The sequence below is a fragment of the Aquarana catesbeiana genome, linkage group LG03 (assembly GCF_042186555.1).
Source record: "Aquarana catesbeiana isolate 2022-GZ linkage group LG03, ASM4218655v1, whole genome shotgun sequence".
In the NCBI taxonomy this organism is placed as follows: domain Eukaryota; kingdom Metazoa; phylum Chordata; class Amphibia; order Anura; family Ranidae; genus Aquarana; species Aquarana catesbeiana.
Genome location: NC_133326.1, coordinates 378,266,738 through 378,283,377, shown reverse-complemented (window position 1 = coordinate 378,283,377; position 16,640 = coordinate 378,266,738). Strand labels below are relative to the sequence as shown.

General features: G+C 45.2%; 1 protein-coding gene and 1 pseudogene across 2 annotated transcripts in view; one reads left to right on the top strand and one right to left on the bottom strand.

The window, feature by feature from the left end:
• Positions 1-16,640, bottom strand: part of ZCCHC10 (zinc finger CCHC-type containing 10) — a 60,006-nt gene that overhangs the window by 24,159 nt on the left and 19,207 nt on the right. The gene's annotated exons all lie outside the window — the stretch shown is intronic.
• Positions 8,133-8,264, top strand: LOC141135863 (U2 spliceosomal RNA; annotated as a pseudogene).

Genomic DNA, 16,640 nt, shown 5'->3' with positions numbered 1-16,640 from the left:
CCTACTGCTAGGCAGAAGTGCTAACCCACTAGCCACTGAACTACAATTTCCAGGGAGAGCTCACTGGACAGGAGGGGGGGGGGGGGGGGGGGAGGGGTGAGGTGAAAACGTCCCAGAGTAACAAAAAGGACACAGTCCCCTACCTTGGCCTTGCTGGTGCCATGGCTTGCCCCCTTTTCCGCTGCATTGTCCTCCATGGAAGAGTGCACTGCGGTCGCGTGCGGTAAGCCGGTGCCTGGATTCAAAAACACTGCAGCGCTGTTCCGGAGGTTTAAGAAGGCACCAGGTGACCCTGCCCTCTCCCCTGAGCTTGCGGCCGGAAATTACGCTGCACACCCGACCCAGAAGTGCTGCCTCTACTTGGAAACTGCACAGGATGTGGCCGAGGACTCTCCTCGGCCACCAGAACAATGGCGTCTACTCAGCCCTGCACCGCTGCCGTCCTGCGATCCACTGCAAACTGCCCATCAGCAAGAAAAAAAGGCAGCACTCCCAGCAGTACAGGCTCTCCCCAAGCACGGAAGTAGGAGCAAGAGGCAAGTGGGAGGATCACTCTCCTAGCAAAAAAAAAAAAAACTGACAGGTGAGAACCTTTCATCTCCCAGGAAAGCCCTGAGAGATCATGACCCCCACCAGAGGTGTTCCTCCGGCCGGAGGAAACACAAAAAAAAAAAAAAAAAAAAACTGATGGAAGCAACGTGGAGGCCTCCTGATAAAGATTTGATTGATGAGGCATTTCCTGTGGGAGGAGGAGCCATGATCTCTCGGGTGCTGTCCTGAAAGACGTTTTGGGAAATTCATGTTTGCAATACAATATCTCAAAAAGAAAACCTTGTTCATCCTTAAAAATGTGTATTGCTTGGTCATCTTATCTCATTTCAGACAGAGCAGAATTCCGCAAGCAGATCCGCCTACTCAGCGGGGAATCTTTCCACTGAGCAGGTGGATAACAGGTCCATGGACAAAGACACAGCCTGCTCTTCTCTTTGGGACGGTCAGTTGGAAACGGATTGCCTGTCTGTTTCCATCCAATCTGCCATCCGTCTGTTTTTTGCAGCCCGGATCGGATGTCCGCTGACATCCACCGCACCATAGAGGGCTATGGATGGAAGAAAAACTGACAGGTGGACCCGATCAGTCTGTCAGTGTGAAAGGGGCCTTAAAATGTAACTAAAGGAAAAACTTATTTTAGCTTTGGACAGAGTGGAGCGGGATCAGAACCCTTGTCGGGTTCTTACTGCTGTCTGTGTTCCGGTTAGGGAGATTTACTCTATTTGTCCTGTTTACCATTGTAACTGAAGGTTTAAAAAAAAAAAAAAAAAAAAAAAAAAAAAAAAAAAAAAAACCAGAACAGTAGATGGGAAATCTTCCACTGGGGACACTAGTTCTGGTGACAACAAAGGCCTTCCTACCTTTGAAGGTGTTTCCTTTAAACCTCCTGACTATGTGACAGGAAGTGAAATCTTATCTCTGCAAAGGGACACAGATCAAAATAATAAAAAAAAAACAAAAGGATAGAAGGTCACAGGGCTTGTAACCCTACCTTACTCTACCAAAAACAAAAAAAATAAAAATAAACTTTTGTTTTTTACTTTAACGTGGAACTATACTTGTCTTAACTCCAGCGTTGTGGTGCCTTAGAGCTTCCCCCTGGTCGCTAACATCTTTGGGCAGCAGGCTTCCGAGTACCAATCGCCTCCCACGTTCATTGGACAGGCCGAGTTGATGCCACTCCTGTGCATTCATCTCACCATCGCTGGAAATGTTCACTAAGCTGGGTGTGCAAAAATATATTGCAGAATAAACCGGTCCATAGCAAAAATGTCAAATTGCTGTGGTCTATAGTGGGTATACAGATATAAGAGGTGAACTGGTTCAATTCTTAAACATTCCATAACATTCTGCCTTTTAGTACATTCGCGGTGTGTATAACATTCAAGGCATGACTGGTGATAATTTACAGTTGACAGTCCTGCTTGTGACGGGAGTCACTTTTGGGTGCAGGGTGACCAAGAAAATAATGTACCCTGTATCTGCCATATTAGAAATAGTGACTGATTCATACTGTTGGGACACATACTGTGAGGAGATGCTGATGTCAATTCCAGCCACCTGTCTCTGTTGTCTTCTATAATGTAAATGAGTCTAGTGTGGCCTCTCTTTCAGCCATTGTTGTCTGGGCTAATTAACCGCAATTGCATGAAGGAGTCTGTATTTATACTAATGTGTGAAGCTCAGTGACAACAAGTCTGACCTGTAGTAAAATCCTGATTAATCATACAATGCCCAGGAGGGCACGAAGTCACATAGGCTTCTTGAAGGGATTAGTTAATGAGCTCATGTTAATTAGGTCTGGTCACAGGTGTATTTTCAAAGTAATATGAGCAGGAGGTATACACCTCCTCCTTTTACTGTATATAAGACTGTATTTGTTTCAATAAAAATTCATTCCTGTTTGACCCTCAAGACAGAGCCTTGTCTCGTATTTGGGGGGAGAGTTATTCGTATGGGTTTCTTGTTCGGCTGATCGGAGTGTTCGGTAGCTGCCTTTGTGTTCGGAAATGGAATGTCTTAAACGGCTTTAACCCCTTTCATACTTGGGGTGCCGTAACAGTGCTTATGTCAGCTCTCAGCCAACTTTTAAGGCTCATGCACATGAAAAAAAAAAAAAATACTGATCACCGAAGCAAGAGAGCGCCGGCAGATGTTTGCAGAAACATTTTGAGAGGAAACCCCCCCCCCCTCAAAAAAAAAACAAAACAAAAACACATTAGCTGGTCCTTACAGTGATTATGTTTATACACGTATAAACACTTAAATGTCTACTTGCCGTTATATGTGTGGAAAATCCCTCTTTCTCCTAGCTTTGTTTGAAAGCCAAGATTTAAAGTAGAATTCCAGGTTTTATGCCACTTCTATTACAAAAGGATGCATCTGCTGTGTGTGGTGCAAGTCTCCATTCACACATAGGAGTTTTGAATCGTGGGCAGAATCGATTTTAAAACGTACAACAGCATGTTCAGGTGCCATTCATTTGAATGACACCTAAAACGGGGTGTGATTCTACCACGTCTGTCATGCAAACCAAATCAGGCCACACTTGTCGCCCAAAAGTTCTGGGAATTTTTTGGGCGACATACATTGTGTGATTTTTCGTGCGACAATATCGCCCCTCATTTTTAGGTGTTATTCAAATGATTGGCTCCTGAACACGATGATGTGCGATTTGACATTTTATCAGAGTGTTTTGAAATCGCAGGCAGAGTTGCGGCAACTCAAACCCCTATGTGTGAATGGAGCCTTAAGCCCGGTTCACACTGATGCTAATCTGACGTGAACCGAATGCCATAGATTTGCATGAAATCTGAAAATACATTGTTTTCTATGAAGGCCGTTCACATCAATGCAATACCCATCAATGCAATACCCATCAGCAAGAAAAAAAGGCTAAATCCGGTTAAAAAAAGGGTCCTGTGCAAATTTAGTCTCCAGCTATGCCCAGTCCCCTCAAAAACTGCATTAAATTCGCACTGCATCAGTGTGAACCTGGACTTAAAGAGGAAGTAAAGTCTTCCTCTTTAATTGTACCTACAGGTAAGCCTATAGTAAGGCTTATCTGTAGGTACTGTAAATATCTCCTAAACCTGTACGGTTTAGGAGATATTTACTGTATACGCTGACGTCATCAGCGCATGCGCACTGAAGAAATGGCCTGCTCGTGCTTCAGAAACCGTGCCATCATCACGGCTCTGGCCAATTACAGCGCCAGAGCCCGCGAACCCGAATTTAACTCCAGAAAAGATGGTCGCCATGAGAGCGGAGTGCAGGAGGCACTGCAGAGCATCGTTCCAAGGTAAGTATTTTATAATAAGCTAGCATGAAATGTTTACTAGCTCATTATGCCTTTGTTTTGTAGGTTTTATTTATTTATTTATTTTTTTTCTGAGGTTTACAATCTCTTTAAAAAAATGACTGAAGTAGCATTAGCTACATACATTAAGCGGCATTGTGTTCCTGTAATATTTACAGGCAACTTCCTGTCTGCTGCCAGAATTAAGGACAGTCAGGCTGAGTGCTTCTCCACCATTCAAGAGCAGCCTTGTATTTTTATCAATGACATCATCCACTTGACTCTCCATCTTGGACAAACAGCCCTGTATTCATTGATAAAAATATGAATTGAGGAGGAGAAGCACTCAGACCGACTCTCTTTAAAGTGGTTTTAAAGGCACAAGGTGAAAAACCTTCGGTGTGCAGCAATCCCCCCCCAGCCCCCCTAATACTTACCTCCTTCTGGATCCAGCGATGTCCACGAGAGCCTTGGCTCTCCAGGGACTCGCACTCCTGACTGGCTTTTGGCAGCAGCAGGAGCCAATGTCATTCACAGCCAGTGAGCCAATCAGAAGATGATGAAGGGGTGGGGCCGAGACGCAGCTCCGTGTGTGAATACACAAGGTTAAACAAAATTAAATGGGGAACTTGACTTGAAGGACTCAGAAACATACACCAGATAACACCTGCAAGACAATTAGCATGCATTCACCCAAGCAGAGCGTATTCTTGGCGATTTTGAAGCATTTTTTTCCCCGGGCCTTTTTTCAGATATATTGCAGGCGTTTTACAAGCATTTTTTTTTTTAAATAACAAAACACACACACACACACACACACACACACACAAAGACTTTAATACCACTTTAATTTAAGCAGCAGAAGGGAAGTCATCTGTATCGCTGCAGAACACATAGCTGCTAAGTATATGTAGCCAATGCTATAACAGTCCATTACAGCACACACACAGCACACCCTTTGTTCAGTAAGGGAAATAATTTGTTTAGGCCAGTTTGGCCCAAGCAAACCTGGAATTCTACTTTAAATTTATGCAGGAAAAGCATGTACATATATTTGCATGAGTACACGCTTAAACTAGAGCCCTGAGAAGCAAATTTTACGATTAGGGTGCAACTCAAGTTTATGGATCTTTACGCAACTGTGCGCAAGGGCCTGTACAAAACAACAGACGCTCATTTAGCACCAGAAAGCAATGCAATACTGATAAAAATGCAACTATGTGCATAAGCCTTAAAGCCCTCCAATAGCTGGTGTCATAGCTGATCAAATGCCTGGCAACGCCAGATCTAGTCACCTTCAGCTGCAAAAAGAGAGAAGGGTTTAGTTCTGCTATAGGCCTCATGTACACTGGATTTCAAATGCACCAAAGGGTGTGTAAACCCAACATTTCATATGTGCCTGCTGTACCATGTACTTGTATGAGAAAGTATATTGTTCCCTGCAAAGATGGAAAAAAACAGCCAGATCTTTGTTCCTATGTACACAGAGTTCTGTAAAAAAAAAAAGTATATAATATTTACTGGTTTTACACCTTTTTTTTTTTCTTCTGTTACTTCCTGGTTTCCAGGCCTAGGAAAATGATGTCATACATCCCAGGAGTCTTCAGGAGGGGTTTTCTCAGCTAAGCATTCCTCCTACCTGCATGCCTGTGCTAAGGGTAGATGGATTACAGGAATTAAATGCTACAGAAATCATTGGCCCTTACTCGAGATGGCTGTGACTAGAAATCCTAGGGGAAGGTTTTCAAAGTGATTTCTCAGCAAAATAAAGCATGAAGACATGAATGGATGGGCATTTTGTTTTGAATGTTAAAAAAAGAGACTTAAAATGGCGTTTGTGGTGCTCAGATGCACTGTAGTTCTGCTTTAACCACCTCAGCTCCAGAATGTTTTACGCCCCTTAATGACCAGCTCTTTTTTGCTATTCAGCACTCTGCTCCTTTAACTAGCAATTGTATCATCATGCAACACTGTATCCAAATTAAATTTTTATTTTTTCACACAAACAGAGCTTTCTTCTGGTGGTATTTGATCAACACTGAGTTCTTTATGACAAACTTAAAAAGACAGAAAATCTTAGGAAAAAAAAAAAAAATCATTTTAACTCGGTTATAAAACATATCCAATACAAGAAAATTTCTTCATAAATTTAGGCAAAAATTTATTCTGCTACGTCTTTGGCAAAAAACGTACATCAATTGGTTGGTGTGAAAGTTACAGCACCTACAAACTAGGGGTCGATCTAGTTTTTTCAGAGCCCATACAGATTTTTCGTCTGCCTTTCAGGTCAATAGCCGATATCAGGCGCAAAAATTCTGTAGATTTCTTTTTTATTTTTGCACTGTCCATTTTTTTTTTTTATCATGGTTATTGCTGTCACAAGGAATGTAAACATGTCTTGTGACAGTAATGGGCAGCACAGGTACTCTTTATGGAGGGATCTGGGGTCTATAAGACCCCAAACCCCTCCTCTGCACTTGAAAGTATTCAAAAAATGTCAAGATCGTAGTTTTTTAATACTTTCTATTTTATTAAAACTGGCGCCTTTAGAATGTCAGTAATCTGGAAGTAATGTCATGACATCACTTCCAGGTTACTAGATCTGAGACCCGAACAAAGCCGATCAGCTTTGTTCAGGTCTTAGGCCAGGCGACAGACGTGGCGGCTGGCCGCTCAGGCCTCCCGATGGGAGGGTAGACATGAGCAGAGCCGTGGGAGGGGATGACCCCTCCCGCTGCTTGTAATAACAGCCAAAAGCCGACCGTCCGCTCTAAAAAACGGTAGCCTGTAGCTGCATGCCTGTAGCTGCATGCATCAACCCGGTACAACCCCTTGAAGCAATATCGGTAACATCAGTAAGTTTGTTACAGATACCGATGCTTCAAAAAGAAAAAAGTGAATACAGGCCGCTGATAATTGGCCGACCCCTACTACAAACGGTTATATAAAATTTGTAAATTGATCAATCCTGGTGTACTGATGGCCAATCTCATTTCTTGAGGTCCTTAAAACGCGAGGGCAGTACAAATATCTCCCAAATTATGCCCTTTTGGAAATTAAACATTTAGTAGGAGGCATGGCAAGTTTTCTGAAGTTACAATTTTGTGTCACAATATTTTGGAAAATGAAGAAATTATATAAAGGTTTTTTCACTTTTTTTTTCTTTTTACATACTGTAACCAGTGCAGTACGTCATCATATGACTGGCGTGTCAGTGATGCCGATTGGTGACAGTATGTTAAAAAAATTATTTCATTTGTTTTTTTAAACATTTCTATAGCATATTTCTTTTAATTTTTACCATTTTTTTTCAGGGATTTTTTTCTTCACTTTCCTGTTGCAATAATGTTTATAACAGCAATGTACTTAACTGACATGAATGGGATACATTCATGACAGCTGTGATTAACCTGTTGCCGTTCGCCCACCATCATAGGACAACGGAGCGGTGCGGCTCTCGTTCTGGGCCAACTTCATATGAGGGTGGCACATTCACACAGGGCATGCGCGCGGCGCTCAGCCCTGCACTGTCGGTGGCGGCGTGTCCAAGACACAGCACGTCACAGACAGGGGTGAAAAGCCATTGGACATGACTGTTTACCACTTGATCGGCCGCAATTACGTCACGGCCGATCATAAATGATATTCCCCTCCTAAGACAGCGCATGCGCGCGATTGGGAGCGTGTTCCCAGGAATACTGCTCGTCATCGACAAGGGTAAACAGCCAATAGCAGGCGGCTGTTTACCACAAAATCGGCTGTGATCCATTCACAGCCGACCACTTAATGTAAACACAGACCGGTTACTAGCTGTTACTGGCTCTTCTCTACTAACACACCGTTTCCAGCGTGAGGAGAGAAGAGCCAGGAGCAGTGAATTACCGATATATGTAGTGTCAGTACCAACACCACACAAAAAAAAAAAAAAGGGAAGAAGAAAGAAGAAGAGAACCTGTCACAACGCCCCCCCCCCCCCCATATTGCAGCTGTCACCCAACAGTCACCACAAAATGCCCACAAAGTGCACCTGTCACCCATCAGTGCCCACAAAGTGCATTTGTCATAGTCAAAGACTGCCATCAGCGATGCACCTGTCACCCATTCAGTGACCATCATCAGTGACCCTCAACCTGTCACCTATCAGTTCCATAAAGTGCACCAGTCACCAGAGACTGCCATCAGTGACTGTCACCTGTCACCCATCAGTGACCGTCACCTGTCGCCCATCACCTATCAGTGAACGTCACCTCCCACCCGTCTGTCACCTAGCCCATCAGTAACAGTTGCTTCTCTGCCTTTCGGCTAAGATCAAGTGTAGTATCTGTTCTTATCAGTTTCCAGGAGGTGGCGCTTGCTTCCGTCCCTGATCTATGGCAAAATAGTGAAGGGATGGTGGTTGCTATGCAAAGCCTGCTGGAGTAAAGGTGACCTGGAGCAGTTCGTAGCTGAAAGGGAAGCCTTCTGATGGGGATGGAGAACCACGGGGTCTGATCCGGAGGCTCGGGCCCCTGGCCTTCTGGCCTAGATTGGGGTAGCTCTAGCTCCAGCCAGTTTTTCTGGGAGAGAACGCTTACTCCTCCTTCGGGGGGGGGGGGGGGGGAAGTGGTCAGTATCTCCCGAATATAATTAGGCAGGAGGAACAGAACGACAGTGGAGCCTGATGGTAAAGGGCTCTCACCAAGTTTCCTGAACTCCAGGCCTTCCTGGTTGGGGTGGGGGCTGCTGTTGTCTGGGCTGTGTGTCAGGGTTGCTTTGGAAAGCCAGTGGTGAATGTGCCCCTGAAGTGGCAGTTCAGGGGTGCCGTATAGTCACTGTGTTTATGCACTTGATTTTATGGCACCATGGTCACTTCACCACTACACACGTTTTTTCACACCTGCCTCTTGGGACGAGCCTTTTGGCTAGGACCAGGGGACATTTTTATGCCTGGCTGGAGGGCCGGCCACTGTATTACACAATGGTCACTTTCACTCTCCCATCTTACTATCTCCCTCACTCTTTTATTCACCCCGTGTTTGTCACTTTTTTGTATTTTTTTGTTTGTAATGTATACACGTTGCGTCACTGTGTGGCGAGTAGGGTGTGGGTCCTCGGGCCTACTCTGAAAGTCTTGGGAAGGGGTGGACATAGGCCTTCTGGCTTGGTTCGCCCTCTCCTTTGGGGGTCTCCCTTCGGGGGAGCCCCACTTGTACTTGGGTTGGTCTGTTTCGGCAGACCTTCCAGTAAACGGGGGTCCGCCTGGTTTCGGCCAGATGGACCCATTGTCTGAGTACCTCAGTCCCTGTCTGGAGCCTAACGCCCCGGGGGATCAGGGTAAGGTCTTACCCTAGTGGAGGACTCTGAAAAGTGGATCGGCAAATGAATCAGAGGAAGAATGGATCCCTCCTAAAAGTGCACGGTGCTCTGGAAACCAGGCAGCCACCAGCAATATACCCCAGGATCAAATTCCCAGTACCAGCAATGCCGCCAGCGATAGACCCCAAAACCAAAGGCCCACTACCAGCGCCTCCACTAGCGAAAGACCACAAGAAATGCCCAGGCCAGGTACCAGCACTGCCGCAGCATCACGCCCAAATGCCAGTACAGGAACTTCAAATTCCCCAACTATCAGCAATGGAGTGCCACGTCCCCCAGGGCCACTACACATCTTCCAGCTGGTCTTGCCAATCCAACATGGCTGCCTTCCGACTTAGGATCAGCAAGAATTCCCCCTTTCACCGCACAGCCAGGTGTGCAGACCAATACCCAAAATTTTACTGAAATCAATTGTTTTTATTTATTTTTTCAACGACCAAATGTTTCAGCCCTATTTATCAATAAGGAGGTCCCGTTTCTGGTACAAGAAAGTAGCAATCTATTTAATTAATTTGGCCATTTATAATGCCTACATAATTCACACCAAATTCACGGAAAGCCCTGCCCACTTCCTAAAATTTATTGAAGAAGTTGTCACGTTCCTCATCTACCATCAAAGACCCCCCCCCCCACTCCCCCAGAAAACCTTCGCTCTGATGCTGTTAGCCGACTTCATGAGCGCCACTTCCCGGACAACATTCCACCATCTGAAGCAGGCCAAAAATGGCAAAAAAACGATGTTGAGTAGGCAGCAAAAGAGTATTTCGAATAGATACCAGCTACCATTGTCCCCAGTGTCCCTCCGAACTTGGCCTTTGCATTGGTAAATGCTTCCGACTATCACACATCCCAAAAATATTAGCCCATGTTCTTAACCATTTCCCCATTCTCATCATCTGTGCTGACCATTTCCCATGCCTCCTCAAATAACCATGCCGCTGCCTTCCACGTGAACTGACCCTGGCCTGTTTTCTGACTATGCCTCTGCCTTCCATTTGGACTGCTTCCACGTGAACTGACCCTGGCCTGTTTTATGGACTATGCTTTTGCCTACCGCTTGGACTGATCTGTTGCCCTGCTACTGTAGTACACAGAGGTATCACATGTGAGGGGCTCCAGAAATGTTTTTCAGGATGGAGAAAACTATTTTTTTTTGTCTCCAGGTTTCGTAATTTCCAAATTAGGGTCTGGAGTACAGAGGCTTCATAGAAATTTGGGTGGGTGAAGCCTCTACCTCTGTGCCCCTGTGCACAAGTCTTACCTGATTGCGGCCTTCAGCCTGCTGCTCACTTACTGCCATCATGCCTCTGCCTGCCGCATGAAAGGACCACACCTCTGCCTGCTACCTGGACTATGCAAATAATTAGCTGTAGCAAGAGGCAGTATGTTTATGAAAGGCTGGAGAGTGGTACAATAATGAGTGCTGGCAGGTAACGGTGTACCAGGACCAATAATATGGCTGTGCTGGCTGTCTCTGCCTGGACAATTTCTAGGTACAAATGCTGGCTGACAATATCCTTGTGCTGACTATAGACAATATTCCTGCCTGGATAATTACTATTGTTATTGCTAAGCACATCTCTGCCTGCTGCCTGGACCAATTCTCTCCTCTGGGAACACTACTAAAACCACAGGTAATACTTTTTTTTTTTTTTACCCTTTCCTCAATAGAATTTGAGTGTAATTTTTGGTATGTAAATGCTATATGTTATAAATATGAAGGGCCTTCAAAAGTGATAGGTTGTCAGGAAATTAGATGGGTAATTTATGCTTGTAGAACGCCTGAAGGTGCTACTTCAATGGTGGGCCTTTATATGTGGCCAGGCTGTGTAAAAGTCTCACACATGTGGTATCGCCATACTCAGGAGTAGCAGAATGCGTTTTGGTGTATAGTTGCAAACATGCATATGCTGTGTGAGAGAAATAACCTGTTAATATGACAATTTTGTAAAAGAAAAAAAAAAAAAAAGCAAACACAAATCTTCAGTTTGCAAAGAATTGTGGGAAAAAAATTACAACTTCAAAAAACTCACCATGCGACTTACTAAATACCTTGGGTCTACTTTTCAAAAAGGGCTCATTTTGGGGGTATTTGTAATTTCCTGGCTTGTTAGTGTCTCAGTGTTTTCAGTCTTTTTATTTATAGCACAAAAATAAAAAACCCACCAGTGAGTAAATACCACCAAAAGAAAGCTCTATTTGTGTGAAAAAAAGGACGCAAATTTAATTTGGGTACAGTGTTGCATGACCGAGTAATTTTGTCAAAGTGTGAGAGTGCTGAAAGCTGAAAATTGGTCTGAGCAGGAAGGGGGTGAAAGTGCCCTGTAGGCAAGTGGTTAACCACTTGCCGGCCGCCTCACGCATATATACGTGAGCAGAATGGCACAGGCAGGCAAAATCACGTACCCATACGTGATTGCCTTCCCGCGGGCGGGGGGTCCGATCGGACCCCCCCCCCGGTGCCAGCGGCGGTCGGCATTTGGCTAGGAGCGATGAGAGACGAGGGGGAGACCATCCGATCGTGGCCCCCCCCTCGCGATCGCTCCCAGCCAATGAGGAACATCCCCTGCCTGTGTATAGTACACACAGGCAGAGGATGTGATGTCATCTCTCCTCGGCTCGGCAGTTTCCGTTCTAGCGCCGAGGAGAGAAGACATGTAAGTGCACCAACACACACACAGTAGAACATGCCAGGCACACAAAACACCCCCGATCGCCCCCCGATCCCCCCCCAATCACCCCTCCCCCCTCCCTGTAACACTGACACCAAGCAGTATTTTTTTTTTTTTTCTGATTACTGCATTGGTGTCAGTTAGTGACAGTTACTGTGGTAGGACAGTGAGTGTTACCCCCCTTTAGGTCTAGGGTACCCCCTAACCCCCCCTAATAAAGTTTTAACCCCTTGATCACCCCCTGTCACCAGTGTCACTAAGCGATCATTTTTCTGATCACTGTATTAGTGTCGCTGGTGACGCTAGTTAGGAACGTAAATATTTAGGTTCGCCGTCAGGGACCCCCATATACTATCTAATAAATGTTTTAACCCCTTGATTGCCCCCTAGTTAACCCTTTCACCACTGATCACCGTATAACCGTTACGGGTGACGCTGGTTAGTTGGTTTACTTTTCATAGTGTCAGGGCACCCGCCGTTTATTACCGAATAAAGGTTTAGCCCCCTGATCGCCCGGCGGTGATATGCGTCGCCCCAGGCAGCGTCAGATTAGCGCCAGTACCGCTAACACCCACGCACGCAGCATACGCCTCCCTTAGTGGTATAGTATCTGAACGGATCAATATCTGATTTATTTATTTCTTTCTTTCAGGTACTTATATAGCGCTGTCAATTTACGCAGCGCTTTACATACATATATATATATATATATATATATATATATATATATATATATATATATATATTATATATATATATATATATATATATATATATATATATATATATATATATATATTATACATTCACATCAGTCCCTATACCCTCAAGGAGCTTACAATCTAAGGTCCCTATCTCACATTCATACCTACTAGGGCCAATTTAGACAGGATCCAATTAACCTACCAGCATGTCTTTGGAGTGTGGGGGGAAACCGGAGTACCCGGAGGAAACCCACGCAGACACAGGGAGAACATGCAAACTCCAGGCAGGTAGTGTCGTGATCGGGATTTGAACCAGCGACCCTTCTTACTGCTAGGTGAGAGTGCTACCCACTGCACCACTGTGTGATCCGATCAGATCTATACTGGCGTCCCCAGCAGTTTAGGGTTCCCAAAAACGCAGTGTTAGCAGGATCAGCCCAGATACCCGCTAGCACCTGCGTTTTGCCCCTCCGCCCGGCCCAACCCAGCCCACCCAAGTGCAGTATCGATCGATCACTGTCACTTACAAAACGCTAAATGCATAACTGCAGCGTTCGCAGAGTCAGGCCTGATCCCTGCGATCGCTAACAGTTTTTTTGGTAGCGTTTTGGTGAACTGGCAAGCACCAGCCCCAGGCAGCGTCAGGTTAGCGCCAGTCGCGCTAACACCCACGCACGCACCGTACACCTCCCTTAGTGGTATAGTATCTGATCAGATCAATACCTGATCCGATCAGATCTATACTAGCACCCCCAGCAGTTTAGGGTTCCCAAAAACGCAGTGTTAGTGGGATCAGCCCAGATACCTGCTAGCACCTACGTTTTGCCCCTCCGCCCAGCCCAGCCCACCCAAGTGCAGTATCGATCGATCACTGTCACTTACAAAACACTAAACGCATAACTGCAGCGTTCGCAGAGTCAGGCCTGATCCCTGCGATCGCTAACAGTTTTTTTGGTAGCGTTTTGGTGAACTGGCAAGCACCAGCGGCCTAGTACACCCCGGTCATAGTCAAACCAGCACTGCAGTAACACTTGGTGACGTGGCGAGTCCCATAAGTGCAGTTCAAGCTGGTGAGGTGGCAAGCACAAGTAGTGTCCCGCTGCCACCAAAAAGACAAACACAGGCCGTCGTGCCCATAATGCCCTTCCTGCTGCATTCGCCAATCCTAATTGGGAATCCACCACTTCTGCAGCGCCCGTACTTCCCCCATTCACATCCCCAACCAAATGCAGTCGGCTGCATGAGAGGCATTTTCTTTATGTCCTTCCGAGTAACCCTACCCAACGAACCCCCCCAAAAAAGATGTTGTGTCTGCAGCAAGCGCGGATATAGGCGTGACACCCGCTATTATTGTCCCTCCTGTCCTGACAATCCTGGTCTTTGCATTGGTGAATGTTTTGAACGCTACCATTCACTAGTTGAGTATTAGCGTAGGGTACAGCACTGCACAGACTAGACACACTTTCACAGGGTCTCCCAAGATGCCATCACATTTTGAGAGACCCGAACCTGGAACCGGTTACAGTTATAAAAGTTAGTTACAAAAAAAAGTGTAAAAAAAAAAAAAAAAACACATACAAAAATATAAAATAAAAAAAAATAGTTGTCGTTTTATTGTTCTCTCTCTCTCTATTCTCTCTCTATTGTTCTGCTCTTTTTTACTGTATTCTATTCTGCAATGTTTTATTGTTATTATGTTTTATCATGTTTGTTTTTCAGGTCTGCAATTTTTTATACTTTACCGTTTACTGTGCTTTATTGTTAACCATTTTTTTGTCTTCAGGTACGCCATTCACGACTGAGTGGTTATACCAGAATGATGCCTGCAGGTTTAGGTATCATCTTGGTATCATTCTTTTCAGCCAGCGGTCGGCTTTCATGTAAAAGCAATCCTAGCGGCTAATTAGCCTCTAGACTGCTTTTACAAGCAGTGGGAGGGAATGCCCCCCCCCCCCCGTCTTCCGTGTTTTTCTCTGGCTCACCTGTCCCAACAGGGAACCCGAGAATGCAGCCGGTGATTCAGCCAGCTGACCATAGAGCTGATCAGAGACCAGAGTGGCTCCAAACATCTCTATGGCCTAAGAAACCGGAAGCTACGAGCATTTTAGGACTTAGATTTTGCCGGATGTAAACAGCGCCATTGGGAAATTGGGAAAGCATTTTATCACACCGATCTTGGTGTGGTCAGATGCTTTGAGGGCAGAGGAGAAATCTAGGGTCTAATAGACCCCAATTTTTTCAAAAAAAGAGTACCTGTCACCACCTATTGCTATGATAGGGGATATTTACATTCCCTGAGATAACAATAAAAACGATTTCAAACAAAAAAAAAAAAAAATGAAAGGAACAGTTTAAAAATAAGATAAAAAAAAAAAAAAAAAAAAAAAAGCACCCCTGTCCCCCCTGCTCTCGCGCTAAGGCGAACGCAAGCGTCGGTCTGGCGTCAAATGTAAACAGCAATTGCACCATGCATGTGAGGTATCACCGCGAAGGTCAGATCGAGGGCAGTAATTTTAGCAGTAGACCTCCTCTGTAAATCTAAAGTGGTAACCTGTAAAGGCTTTTAAAAATGTATTTAGTTTGTCGCCACTGCACGTTTGTGCGCAATTTTAAAGCATGTCATGTTTGGTATCCATGTACTCGGCCTAAGATCATCTTTTTTATTTCATCAAACATTTGGGCAATATAGTGTGTTTTAGTGCATTAAAATTTTTAAAAAGTGTGTTTTTTCCCCAAAAAATGCGTTTGAAAAATCGCTGCGCAAATACTGTGTGAAAAAAAAAAATGAAACACCCACCATTTTAATCTGTAGGGCATTTGCTTTAAAAAAATATATAATGTGTGGGGGTTCAAAGTACCGTATTTATCGGCGTATAACACGCACTTTTTTCCCCTTAAAATCAGGGGAAAATCGCGGGTGCGTGTTATACGCCAATCCCCTGCGATCCTGACCTGTCAGAACTAAAAAAATCGCCGACCGCGATTTGAAAATGGCGCCACCGGCGCCGAAATACACAGTGCCGGTCCTCGGCTCTTCTCGGCCACTTTCGGTTTCACTCGAGCGCCGCCCGAACCTAGCCGAGTATACTCGGCTAGTTTCGGATAGCTCCGCTGACCGTCCGAGTGGAGCCGAAAGTGAACGAGAGCCGCCGACCGGCTCTGTGTATTTCAGCGCCGGCGGCGCCATTTTCAAATCGCGGTCGGCGATTTTGAAGCTCAGAGGCTTCAGCAAGGCTGGACTGGGGCAAGGCTGGACTGGGGCAAGGCTGCAATGGACACTGGGGAAGGCTGCACTGACATGGCTGCACTGACATGGCTGCACTAGCAAGGCTGCACTGGGGCAAGGCTGCACTGGGGCAAGGCTGCACTGAGAAGGCTGCGATGATGGGCATTTAAATGTAAGTTTTTTTCCCTTCAAGTTCCCTCCTAAAAGTTTTTTTTCCTTAAAATTCCCTCTTAAATTGGGGTGCGTGTTATACGCCGGTGCGTGTTATACGCCGATAAATACGGTAATTTTCTTGCAAAAAAAATTAATTTTTTCATGTAATCAAAAAGTGTCAGAAAGGGCTTTGTCTTCAAGTGGTTAGAAGAGTGGGTGATGTGTGACATAAGCTTCTAAATGTTGTGCATAAAATGCCAGGACAGTTCAAAACCCCCCCAAATGACCCCATTTTGGAAAGTAGACACCCCAAGCTATTTGCTGAGAGGCATGTCGAGTCCATGGAATATTTTATATTGTGACACAAGTTGCGGGAAAGAGACAATTTTTTTTTTTTTGCACAAAGTTGTCACTAAATGATATATTGCTCAAACATGCCATGGGAATATGTAAAATTACACCCCAAAATACATTCTGTTGCTTCTCCTGAGTACGGGGATACCACATGTGTGGGATTTTTGGGAGCCTAGCCGCGCACAGGACCCCGAAAACCAAGCACCGCCTTCAGGCTTTCTAAGGGCGTAAATTTTTGATTTCACTCTTCACTGCCTATCACAGTTTCGGAGGCCATGGAATGCCCAGGTGGCAACCCCCCCCCCCCCCCAAATGACCCCATTTTG